This window comes from Lissotriton helveticus, chromosome 1_1 (genome assembly GCF_964261635.1).
Source record: "Lissotriton helveticus chromosome 1_1, aLisHel1.1, whole genome shotgun sequence".
In the NCBI taxonomy this organism is placed as follows: Eukaryota; Metazoa; Chordata; class Amphibia; order Caudata; family Salamandridae; genus Lissotriton; species Lissotriton helveticus.
In genome coordinates, this window is record NC_136057.1 from 1,077,176,059 (window position 1) to 1,077,190,138 (window position 14,080).

The window sequence follows — 14,080 nt, forward strand, 5'->3', positions numbered from 1 at the left end:
CAACCAGGAGAACTCGGCAGCAGTCAGAATGCAAAAGTACCTCAACGATCCACGTGGCCAAGCACAATATCTGGGCTGTCCAGCACGAAGCAGAGAAATCAGGATGTAGGAAACACTGCAGCATCGGCACCGGGTCCACATGATCCCATAGAATCAAACACCCAGCTGGAGATCCCAGCACAGCAGCCGAAGAAGTTTCAACCATTACAATTCGGGAAGACGACACCGCGTCACAAAATGGCGGAGCAGCCATGGCGGAGATCCGCGACTCCAAGTCTCGGCATTTCAAGGACAGGTCGATCCCCAGAGCAGCCAGGGCAGACAAGACAGCACTCCGAGTAGGGGCCGCCCGAATCAAACGAGGGCTGGAGAGAACAAATGCAGCAACTTCCCTGTCTCCAGGAGAAATACTCTCCGAGGGGCCATCCGCCATCTTAAGCACAGCGCCCGCCGCCATCATCGTGGGCGCCTCCAAGTCCACCAGGAGCACCGGCGGCCCAAGGGCACACAACCGATCCGCGGCGGATGGCGCTCGGCGGAGAAAGGAGAGTCACCAGAAGAACGGGCGTGCTCCCCACAACACTCGGGGGGAGCCCAGCACCGGACCCCGGGCGGGACAAGCAACAGGAGTGGGCTACCCACTTGAGGGGTGCCGGACAGCGCGGCTTCTCTTCTTCGGGCCGGCAGGCAATCGGACATACGGGGTGGTCCACCCGCGGGGGTGGGTCCGCTCCAGGGCTTCCGTCCCGCGGCTCTCAGGCTCCCAGCATCGGGTCTCTCCACCGGTTCCGGACCGCCGGTACTCCGAACATCTCCGGGCAAGCACAGCACTCGAGGCCCCGGCGTCAGGGCCGGGAAGGCCAGCAAGGCAACAAGGGCAGAACGCCGAAATGACTGCACGCCAGAGCCCCGGACAAGGATGGTAAGTGAAGGCTCTTCCTTGGTGACCAAATTCGGAACACCCCGAACAGGATGAAATACAGGATAGGTGGCGGGGAGGAAGAAATCACGGAGCGAGGCGGTTATGCGACTGTTCCGATCGCCATCTTGGCTCCTCCGGAATCTGCTTTTGAGCAATCCAAATATGCGCTCCACCACGTTGCGTGTGCTCCTATGTGCCACATTGTATCTCCTCTCCCTTGGGTTGGTTGGGCTGAGATATGGTGTGAGTAGATAAGGCTGGAGGGCAATAGTGCTGTCACCTATGTACAGAAGTAAGTGGCATTGATTTGTGTGACCAACAGCTTGAGCCAGGGTGTACATCAGGGTGTGTCACATTGACTTACCTAGTATGTATCCGTCTCCAGCAAGCAGACGTGTATGGATGCCACTGTTCCGGAAGATGTACGAGTCATGGCTGCTCCCGGGGAATTTGGCCACGATGTAAGTTATAATGTACTTGGCATTGCATATCACCTGCACATTGATGGAGTGGGTGGATTTGCGGTTTCTGTATATGTATTTACTTGCTGCAGATGGGCAGATGGGTATATGGGTCCCATCGATGCAGCCAATTATGTGTGGGAACTGGGCAAGTTGGTAGAACTCCAGCTTGGTCCTCTGCAGCTCCGCCTGTGTACTAGGGAAGGAAATGTAATGTTCCAATCTGTCCATCATGGCATCCAGGAAGGTGTTGAAGAATCGGGATAGACAGCTCTGTGACACTCCACCCACTGCAGATATCACACCCTGGAACCTTCAAGACGCAAGGAGGTGCAGGCAGCAGAGTACCTGGACATGGGTGGGGATAGCGTGGGCCCTTGGTGTCTGATGCTCCAGATAGGGTTTTAGGTCCCCTATTAGGACCAGGATGGTATCTGGGTGCAGTCTGTATCTTTCATGGATTTCAGGTTCTGTCAATTGGAACAATGTGATGCGTAGTCTGTACACCCGCTCTTCACGTCTCCAGATCCTCACTCCTGCTGCTCTCAAGCGTAGCCGCCTTGCTATGAGGTAGAGGGCCGCCATTGTGTTCACACAGATACATTTTGGGCCTGTTTTTATGCACTGCACCTGATTACCACCTGCTCTTGAAACATGGTAAATACCGATTTGTTATTACAGAATCTGGTCATATTCGGTAATAACGAGGTTTGCTACATCGCATTCCTGGGGGTTTTACCGAATCGTTAATTCCGATTCGGTATTCATTGTTTCGGTATTTTCAAATCGGTAAATAAGGAATCGGTAATTATTTACCGATTTGTTATTATCGATTCTATTCGGTATTACGTACATCTCACATGGCTAAATACCGGTCGGTAACGCCGAAAACGAGCCATTTTCGGTGTTACCGACCGGTATTTGGCCACCTACATATGGCCCTATGTTGTTAATCGAGCGCAGGTCGTGTACTAGACACCATTGATTGGTCTTATGCTTCTGAACAGGAAAAAGGCACGTGTTACAGGGGGATACACAGGGGTATATGACTCCCTGACTAGCAGGGCCTGTATAGCGGGGGCAATGCCTTCCTCTGCTTCCTTAGAAAGTGGGTACTGTTTAATTCTGGGTAGAATTGCGCCTTGTTTCAGTGTTATTTTAAATGGAGTGACAGAACGGATGAGGCCTACATCATTGGGATCAGTAGTCCACAGATGCGGCGGGACTTGAGCCAAGTCTGCTTCACGCACTGAATCATATTTCGGTGGGGCAGCTGGTGTTCTCTTTTCCCCTGTCACCGAGAGAGGTACCTCATACTGATAGAGTATCTCTGTTATCGGATATTCATCAGGATCACCAAAGAGTTGCTCATCTGAAATGTCTCTCACTTGGTGTCCGGGCTCGATGAAAATTACACAGGTCCAGGAGCCCATATTGTCATCTCCTGCTATGAATGCCCCGTAAGTAGGTGTAATGTGAAGAGCGAGTATGCCTAGGATCATGCTTTTGTCCGATATCTGGTAGTGCTGGGACTGTGGGCGAAAGAGAAATTCCTTCGGGAGCTGGACAGTGCGCTGGGGCAGTTCAGGTGTGTTGGCTATAACGATGTGCACCGCGGTGGAGAACGCTTGCTCATCCATAGGGCGAGCCTTTATTTGATCCTTCAAAAAAGAGTCAACAGTGAGTGCCATCATCCGTGCTAGGGGTGTGCCTGGTATAGAACAAACCATTGTTCCGTTCTCATGGAAGTGAATGGTCATGTTCAATGTTGCCATGAGGTCTCTCCCTAAAAGGTTAACCGGAGAGTGTGGCGAGTAAACCAGTGGTTGTTCCAGCACACGATCTCCTATTTGTAGGGGTACTGGCTTGGTGAATGGGACCCTTGCTATTGCCCCAGAGAATCCCTGTGTGTCCGCTACTTGATCAGAAATAGGCAGGTGTCCGCCTGTAATGCAGGAGTACGTGGCGCCTGTGTCAATGAGGAAGCTATATGTTTTGTTATTTATCGTGACCAGGACGGTGGGGTCATCTTCACCGCTCATGATGCATGATAAAACTAGGCACACAAGAGTTGTCTGTGGGCTGTCCTAGCAAGTGTATCCTCCAGCTTGGTATTGTTGGACGGTGCCCTGTGTGAAGGGATTGTTGGGAGTAATCACCACTCCTCCTTGGGGTGTAGTGTTTTGGGCTTGGGACACCATTTGGTACGTGGGTACTTGCTGTTGCGGCTGCATGGGAGCTTGCATCTGCTGGGGCTGCATGGGGACTTGCATCTGCTGGGGCTGCATGGGGACTTGCATCTGCTGGGGCTGCATATTTTGCTGTGGGGCAGGTTGGGCATAGGCATACAATATCTGGGGCTGTTGTGAATACGTCTGTCGTTGTTGTTGTAATTGTTGTGGTACTTGTTGGATGGGTACTTGTTGGATGGGGCCCATGGGTTGTTGGCCTTGCTCTCGAAGTCTAGTACGACATTCTCTTAGCATGTGGCCTTGTTTGTGACAATAAAAGCAGGTGGGTGTCCCTGCCGGTAGTTGGGCCCTTTGTTGCCCCATTCCATTTCCTCGTTCCTGCATGCTTGTGTTTCTGTTGGAGTTATTTCTGTCATTGCTGTAATATTGTTGTTGGTCATTCCCTTATGCAGGTAGTGGTGCCACGTACTGCACAGGAGGCTGTTGTTGCACGTACTGCACTGTGGGTTGTTGTTGGGCCTGTACATACTGTACTGCTGGCTGTGGTTGGGCCTGTGCATACTGTACTGCTTGTTGTGGTTGGGCCTGTACATACTGTATTGCTTGTTGGGGTGGGGTCTGCACGTACTGTACTATTGGCTGTGTTTGTTGTTGTGCCTGTGACTGCACATATTGCATGGCAGGCTGCTGCACTTGCTGCGGGGTAGACTGGGTATTGGTGGCGAGGGCATTTTGAGCGGCCTGTGGAAAGGTAGTGACTGCTGTCATTTGGCTGACAGGTGCTGCCAACATGACAGTGCCTAGGGCGTCTTTTCTCTTATTAAGCTTCTGCTGCACCAATTTAGCAGCTGCATTCTCTATAGCTAGTTGTCTACTTTTTTTCCTGTTCTATTTTCTTTTTGCAGAAATGTATAAGGTGGTCTTGTATTTCAGGCCATGGTTTTCCTTCCATGGCTACTACCCCATCTAATTTCTCCTGCACATCGTCTGGCAGTCCTCTTTTGACCATGTGGTAAAAGAGTCTGCTGTTTCCCCCAGTGGTATTCCAGGAGTCACCTAACTCCTGGTGCCATTTTTCTTTCATCCTGGAAATAAAGTTAATCGGGTCTTCATTTGTTTGCATTGTCAGTGACTTGAGAGACCCAATATCTGGAACATCAGTGTACTTTAGCCACAATTTGGTCCAGACTGCCGCCCTTATTTTATCGAATGGTTCTCCATCGTACTTGGTGTCGTTCATAGTTATTAACCCTCTACTGATACTTGTGAAAATTTCTTCTGCTTCCCCTCCCATGAGGGAGATAAGCAAACTTTTCATATCGCCTATCCCAGGGGTGGTGCCTGTAGTATTTTTCTCTAGGGCCACTATCCATTTGCTTGCACCCTCCGTGAGGGACGGGAGGCTCTTCTTGATGGCTTCCTTCTCTGCGTATGACCAACAGTTCTAATTGGAGGGTCTTTGGCTCTTTTGTACAAAAGTGGCATCTGGCGGGTAATTCCTGCACCTTGATACTTTGATCTGGTGGGGTCGTACTGTCTAGCATATTTCTGACAAATTTTGAGACTGGCCCGCATGTAGGCATAGTCCCAATCCTCATCTCCTACACCCTGCAGGATACATTCTACTGCTGTGGCCATGTGCTGAGGTTCAAAGGACCCTTCTCTTGGCCAGGGGAGCATCTGTGGGGCCAGGGACTCTGTCCATCCGGCCAGATCGTCTGTGAAAGGGTTGACAGCATAATCTATTTCCTCACCTTGTGTCACTATTTCGTTGGGGGTTAGGCCATCGTCTCGCAGGGCACATGGTCTGCTGAGGAACATGCCATTAGCCTTGTTTGCTCGAGTGTTGCGCATAGAAGCGGTGCCAGTGACATCATACTTGATGTCCACTGGGCGTCCGTGTGTTCCCAATACTCTAAGATTTTCTACCTCTGTGGTCCTATTCCTCCGTCTCCCGCCTGTATCCCCTGAATTTGGGAATTCCTGATGTTGGTAGAATGGGTTTGTGTGGCTGGCTGGAGGAATTTACCATGGCTGTGGTGGGTGGTGGGGCAAACGGATCTACCACAGGTGCCGTATGTCGTGGTGGTATGTCTGGGGGTGTGGAGTGGACCGGTGTTGTCACGGCAGTCATGTATGTGTGGTCTGGCACAGTCGTCTGATGGCAAGGGGAGGGGGACCTATGGTACTGTACTTCTGGTAGTCCTTCGTAGTCTCTTATGTCCCGAGAGGGACCCGCGCTCGGCAGAGGTGTGGATGGGAAGTGGGCTGTCTGCTGTTTACTACGGCCTAGTTCCCCAGTCCCTTCCGTAATTTCAAAGGGGTCTGCCTGTCCAGTAAGTTGTCGTGAAGTGTCCATTGTTGCTTGAGTATTTGGTGAGTTGAAGTGAGCCATCTTGAGGGTCTTGGATAATCTGTCACTTATTTGTTCTAACTTTAATGAGGCGCGTCGGACTACCTGGGATATGTGGTCATGTTCGGGGCTGTGTGGCCTTTCTCTGATGAACATGTCAGTTCGGGCATCCCCATTGGGACTGCACTCTAAGCTTTTGTTGAATTCTGCGGCCGTTCTCCATGTGTCATAATGGACTAGATATGGTGCCGGCGGGCCCTGTAACTCTCTGTCCTTATTCTGTTGTTGGACAGAGGAGAATGTGATCAGTTGTTCGCCTGGGTTTGTGCCGCAAAATGACATGCGGTCCCGGAGGGCGGCCTCCTGCTCCTGTAGATGTGGAGCATTGGCGTCACGGAGGTTGTTGAGATCGGGGTAGTGCATGGCGAGGCGAGGTGGGTGAGTGGTGAGACGACGTGCGTGAGTTGTTTGATGGTGCTAGGGACACATTGTCTGCATTGTCCTCGTCCTCCTCAATAGGGGGTATGATGGAAGTGGGATTTAGTTGTAGCGAAAATTGCACATTTATTTGTCCTGGCAATCCTGGCACTGTGGCGTGCAGTGTTGGACCACCACCGGTGATAGCTGTTACAGGTATTGGGATGGCAGGGGCTGGCAGTGAGATGGGCATGGGCAGGCCACTGTTGGTGCCGGGTGGTGCCGATGGGGCAGTACTGTCTTCAGTGATAGGTTGAGGGTGTTCGGGTGTGGTAATGAGATCACTTGGGAGTTGACTGTATCCAACAGTTGCCATATTATTAGTGGTACACTGTAGGTCTAGTTCTTTCTTTTCGGTGGATGCTATTGCGGTATACATGCCATTGGCCTGGTACGGTGGGGGCGCCGAAGGGGCAATGGGCCGGGTGGCAGTGTGTTCTTGCGTATTGTCCTCTTTAAAGATACGCCAGAGATCTAAGGTGGCCTTCCTTTTTTGTAATTTGGTGCCAGAATATTTGGTGTTTAGGAAGGTGGTGGCGTGCTCAAGGATATTTACATCAAAGCTTCCTTCTGAGGGCCATGGATAATTCATATTTCTTGTTAACTTGTGGAGGTCCCTACAATGTTTGAGTATGCGTTGTTCCTGCCCACTAAACATTTTCAGGACATGTTGGAGCGGTGTCGCCATGATGGGATATTTGTGTGGAAGGAAATTAGACCCTGCAATGGGGGATGGTGCGGTCTGTGCGGTCCTAGAGATCAGGTATGAGTTCACCTGCTACTGCCTCAAGGATGCGGTCATATATGGCGTTCTGTAATTCAGTATTCTGGGAGGGAGTGCACCCAGGGAAAAGAAGCTGGCCCCCAAAGCAAGCGTCAGCTATTTTAGAGTGGTGTGGGTGTCTGGGAAAAACGCTTGATAGGACTGTCGGTCCTCCCCACCCTTCAAGGTCTAGGATAAAATATATATAAAAGCCAGCAGGTGTTTGGTATATAGTGGAACTCAGTATCCTGTTCATGGGGGTGCTAACGTATTGGTGATGTGGTGTGTTCTGCACAGGAGGGCGGGTGTGCCTCACCTATGTATTTCTGCCCTAGACTATGGGAAAGTGGGGGAATTGATCTTTTATGAGTTCGTCTCCTACTTCACAGAAAACAATGTGCATAAGTATTAGCCTTAAGTCCAATTAGTCGGGTCCCCGATATACACCTGTATCTGAGAAGTCAGGGAATTCAAGGTTATAGCGGGCAAGGGCCAGTATTATTTTACTCTGTATAGTGTTTCGGGGCCAGGAAGAAGTGAAAGTGGTGAGGATTTCTAAGCCTGGAGATACTAGGCGGACATGTATGTGGATCCACTCAGGAGTTTTGACCGATGATACGCTTATTATCCTTTTGCCAAATAGTGCCCGAAGTGCTTGCATTAAGCTTGTAATGAAATGACTTGTGTCCCATGTGAAGGTGTACTATTTGCGTCTGTGTTTGAAGGCGTTTGGTGCCGCCTCAAGGGGGCACGAAAATGCTGGTGCGATAGACAGAGTAATTTGTCTCGTGTGGCTATTGTCAATGTTGAGTGCTTGAAGGATTGTGAGAAGAACCGTGCTGGTGAGAGGTGTCACGTGGAAAAAACAAGACAGGCGTCCGTCTGAAATACCCACAACTTTATCGTTGATTAGAAATATTGTAATATTATCACGAGTATTATCGTTCATTCCCCTACATAAAGTGGGAACAGTGGGGTGAGTTATCGATGTTAGGTAGGGATGCAGAGCCTGCGGGATCTTGTAAATAATCTGACAACAATGCTCTTAACAGAGGTGTTGTATCGTCCTCAGACTGTGAGTGGAAAGAATTGGCGTCTGAGACTGAGGGTGGAGGGGAGTCGGGACCTTCACCCTCCAGGGGTGGGATGGACCCTGCTTCAGATGGGGCGGCTGACTGTATGGAATCTACTGAGGACTCTTCGTCAGTGATAAAGATGGGTGAGTTGGCTGGATGGTGAGGGTATCCTAGGTATTCACGGGGTAGAAAGGGGGCAGATAGGGTGGAGGAATTAGAGGCTTCTTCTGTGTACAGCAGGTCAGGGCGGGTAGTGTCTGGGGATGGGGGGTGAGAGATATGTGTGGGAGGGCGTTGTATATATCGTTCAGAGAAATCCCAGAAATGTGAACTTGGGTGTTTTGAGTGAAGTTGATGCCTAGAAGTGCCCAGGTGGCTGTCAGTAGTTCTCTGAGGTCCTCGTTAAGGGTTGCTATTCGGTCAGCGGTGGTATTATGAACGGCTTGAGGGATGCCGTTAACAAACTGGATATTCCAATGGATGAGGCATGGTGGGGAATTGGACATCATGAATATAAGGGGAGGCAGAACATAACTGGTGGGGGTGATGCAGAAAGAAGGAGGGAACGGGTGGGAGAAAAGATACGTTTTCCCCCCTCTTTTGTCACTCAATTGCACGAGTAAATGAGAGACAAAACTGTGTATTTGAATTTAGGAAACGTAGGCATCAGTAGGCAGTGGGGGGGTGGATGGGCTGGACTACCTAGCAGGGATGCAAAGAAATGTAAATGGCAGTGAGTACGCAACCCAGACACGGGGGGCTGTGAAGAAGGAGGTGGTACAAGGTGTTTGGCAATGGTGCAGATGCTATCAAAGGCACAAGCAATGTTATCAAAAAGCACAAGCAACGAGACTGATGACATGAAGCATGACAAATGAACATGGAACAGAAAACAAAAACAGTGAAAAAATGTATTTTAAACACAAATACAGATGGAGCAATAAATACTGATCAGGTAAAGAGGATGCATCTTAAGAAGGAGGAAAGAAATGGACGTGATGTGTAAAAAAGAAAACAGAATGATGTAGATGCTGTAGTGAAGGAACGGATGAAGCAGGCAGCGTAGGACCCAGAAGGGAAGTAAGAGACGTGGTCGTGAGGCAAGTGTGTCGATACAGAATGGAGAGGGGGTGGGGGGGTGTTGGGGCGGGGAGAGAGAGAGAGAGAGAGAGAGAGTAGAGAGGGATGAGGAAGCAGCGGAGGAAGGTGGTCAGGAGGTGGGGGGTGCCCGGGGCAGGCTCTCACAAGCGTCTGTGGAAGAGGGAGGGGTGAAGTGCCATGGAATGTAATGAGCGACGGTGGCAGAGTGTGTTCCACAAATAGCACAAACCACTTCCTCTTTTTGTGCGCGCACAGGGCAAGCTGTCAAAGGCGATCGGTATTGCTGAATCAGAAGTGGAAGCCCAAGATAAACAATAATACCCATTCCTTGCAGAAATAAATCATGAAGAGGAGGAAGGGAAGAAGTGAAGACCGGAAAGGCAGTCCTCATAAATGAGTTGGCAGGGGCGAGAGGCTCTGAGGAGCAATGTGCAGAGTAAAAAGAATATGAGATGGAAGTTCAAAGGCAGTCCTCATAAATGAGTTGGCAGGGGCGAGAGGCTCCGAGGAGCAATGTGCAGAGTAAAAAGAATATGAGATGGAAGTTCAATGTACAAATTTAAATCATGAGGAAGACAGTAAATGACATCCTTATATAACAACTCATAATAAAAACAGTAAATGACAGCCTTATATAATATGAAAGGCTGTGAAACCCAAATGCAAGTCAAAGAAATACAGTGACTAATATTCTTAATAAGAGACACAGAACAGGAGTGTTTGCAAAATGAAACAATAGAAGACAAAATCAAACAGAAGAGAGCTGAATAGTAGTATCTGTCAGGGAATGGAACCCTGACCCCATGCAAAACCTGAAATGCTGAGGGAAGATTAATCTAGAATTTGTCGAGGAATTAAACCTTGACTCCATGCATGCTGAGGGACCAAACCTAGATTCCCTCGGAGACTGCAACTCCGAGCCCATGCAGTGATCAGTAATGCTGAGGGAGCGAAAATATAGGACCGTATGACCTTTCTAACGTCTGAATCATCCCCTCCGGGCTTACAACCGGCAGGCGTAAAACAGAAAAACCACAAGAGTCACTGCATCTGAAACCACAGGAAGCCACAAGGGAGTAATCGAGAGGCGGCTCGTTATATGTAAGAAGAACGAGTAAAGACGAGCAAAGTCGTGACCACAAAGAGGGAGAGAAAGAGAGAGATAGAGGGTACTAATCCTGGCCAGACAACCTGCTGACAGCGGGTCAAGAGCCAGCAGAGAGGCACCAGAGATCCCGCCTCCAATCAGACACCAAGACCAGGGCAATTCAAGGAAAAAAAACAAAAATATCCCTGTCTTACATCGTTGTTAGCAGAGGAGACCGGACTCTGTGGCACACTCTTGGTACTCCAGACCCACCACCGGCAAAAATCGTCTTCGTAGGATGGATCAGTGGTCGCCAGCTGAGAGAGGGTAAGTGGAAGCCCTTTCGAGCCCCCCCCTTGAGGGTGTGGTCACGTTCACTGTGATCAGGAGAACCGTCTCAATCAGGCACTGATAGGAGGAACAATAAAGTGAGATGACAACTTTTCACGTTGGAGTGGCACGTTTATTTTCACAAACACATGTATATCAATAAGGCATATTGCTAAAAAACGCTCTTTAAGAAAACCTGGCATCACTCTGCCAGAAGAATTTGCAAGATATCAATTGTTTCTAAATATTGTGATGCAAGCAGAAGTGACTACTACTATATGACTTTCAGTGTTAAATGGAAGCTTTAAGAAGACATTAAACCGTGTTCAAGAAAATACTTTGTTTTCACACAACTTTCCTGAAGAGAACCATCATTGCAGGTTTGAGCATTTTTAGCAAGAATACAATATCAGAGGCTAAGATTCTTAAAAAGGCATAATTGTATTTTTAACTGGATTATACAGAGTACATTTCAATCAGGCCTAGTGCCTTGAAGCACCTACCTAGGGAGAGGAACCCTAGAGGATCTAATGGTAAAAAGATACCTTAAATGCAAGGAATTGGGTATGGATGAAAAAGCACTTGGCAAGTTGAGATAATTAAGAGAGTTTAGAATGCTATCTTATTCAGGAAGGCATCACCTGATAGAAGTAGGCTCTGGCAGTCCCAAATCAGATATGCGGTCGACCGGAGAACCACCAAAAGACAGCTTGGAGAGTTCTGGCTTCTGATTGTGATGGTGAATCTTTTATACCTGAAATTGCAGAACTGTCACTGTACTGACGTACTTTCTGACGCAGGTGGCTTGACCGCATTGTCTAAGGACAGCGGGGGTGGTCAGGTGTCCTAACGGTTGGTTGGCCATGCTTGACCGCAGAACATAAACAGAGATCATTTTGTTCTGTACATTTTTCTAAAACTGTATGTGAGAGCGGAACTTACGCCAGGTGCTAGGATTGCAAGATGCAGTGGCTTTTATTTCGGCAGCTTAGTTTCAAAACAATGTTTCAGTGGAAAGTCCCAATATGTGTCAACGTGTACCAGCTGGTGTTTGTGTACGTGTGTGTGAGCGTTGGTCTTGATGCTGTGGAAAATTACTGTACTGCACTTCGTGGTGAGCCAATTTACCTTGTTGTTTTCAGTACAGCAGAAAATGCACGTTTACCATTATTTAGGGCCGTGTGGATTTTGTGATCATGAGGCATGTCTTTTTAGCCTCATGCTTGGGTCTATAAACCCGGGATTCAGGGAATAGGTGGGATTTCATTAGCTGATTATACATGGCAAAATTGAGGGTTTTTAAAGCATATTTTCAGATTCTCTCTGGTAGGGCCATATGTGACTTTTATACTACCTAGGTAGATAAGAAGTGCTCTTTTTATTGATCAGATGGTAGATCGTGATTTTAACCCTTCATCAGTCCTGAGGAGACCCCGCACTGATAGAGGGTTGAAACGCCGTCGACAAGCTGAAAGAGCGAACCATTACTCGCGCGTATTATTATATACAGTTCATGCTCATAAAGAAATGATATGAGAATGGTCGCCGTCTAAGATTTGTGGAAACCTTGTATATAATTATACACTTTGTCACTTATGATTAGGTTCCATTCTTCACTTTGGGACACAATGCATAAATATTTGTTCTTTGTAAATTGAAACAATGTATATATTTTGTCTTTTTTTTTGGAATAATTTATAAAACAAGTCATAAATGTACAAATGTGTTGGTGGTTCCTTGCCCTCTGACATTATTCTGCCCTCTTTTATTGCGGTTGAGCAACATGTATTGCTTAAATCATTTATCAATCTCAGAATGAGGCATGATCCAAGTGGTGTTGAGATCATCAGAAGGGGCCTTGAAGAAGAAGATGATGCACCACCAACCCTCCTTTTTCTAGCTGGAGATATGGAAGATAATGGATCTTCTGAAAGAGCAGCTACTCTACTTCCTCCGCATGAAGCTCAATCTCTTGGACTACTCCTACTTCACGAGGAACTACTATTGGTGGTTGGGGCTGTTGATGTTGTCCACTTCTCTCAGTTTCCTGCAATGATTGGGTACTACTTTGTGATAAAGATAAGTCAATTTCAACACCAATGCTTGTCGCCATTGCAGTAATTGGAGCTGTTGCCTCCTTGACAGATTGTTGGTCAACTGATGCGAGGGTGCTGCTCCCAGCTTGCTCCCCAGAGGCCGGTGCAGCAGGCACATTTCTTTTTCCAAAGAAATTATAAGTAGATATACCAGTGGTGGTAAGCTCTTTCTTCTTTTCACTGGCCACTTTCTTGGTCACCCTTTTCTGTGGGGCCACCTTGAAGCTGTCAGTTAGCAGTGGAACTCAGCTTCACACAAGTTGAAGAGATGTCTGTGTAATGTGTGGGTCACTGGCCTTTTGTCTGGCAGTACTGTGGGTGATGTTGTCTCTTGTTAGCACAGAAAAGAAAAGAAGCAGGAAGAACATCAGTGAAATGTGGCATTGTTGCAGTTAGTAGTACAAAGAAACACAATATCATCTAGTGTGGTCACTGGCTACTCTTAAAATAATTAACAATACAGTGTATCCATTCGTTAAAAAGAAAACCACACCAACATAAACTTTCATGGTGACTGAATGTACATTCAGGAAAAATGAGAAAGAGCAACAACAACAAAGCTGTAACTGTGTGATTTATATATATCAGCTTACGTTATGTCGGATGCGCAACTCAGGGAGGTGCAGCTTACAAATGACAATAGAATAATCCTTAGACAATGAATGCAGAAGTGCTGCTAAAGCAGATATGAGGTTGATTCATTGACGCCAGATGTAGTGTAAATGGTTTGTAAGAACAACACAAAATATCTTTAACAAAATATTTTTTAAAGTTATTTTTAAACATTTTAGACTATTTCAAACAAAGAAACTGCAATAAATTAAAATTCAAAAGTTACAAATAAGTAAAGTTATCCTCAAATATATAATAATAATGTATTAAACTGCTATCTCATTGCTAGACCATTCATATAAGTCTATGGCAAAGGGCAACACAGGCTGGATGCACAAAATGGCTGCCAGCCAATGCCACATGGTCATCAACAACAACACTGAGCAGGAAGGCATTGGGAACAAAGAGAAGACATGCAGGCCTATGGGAGAAGCACACTGACTGGCTACACGAAATGCCACCGATCACATGGTCACAACAACAAAAACCAGCCAGAAGGCATAGCCTCAACAAGGAAGACATTCAGGCCTATGGCAAAAGCACACTGGTAGGCTACACAAAATTGGCACCAGCAACATGGTCGCAACAAGAGGCAGGAGGGCGAGACCAG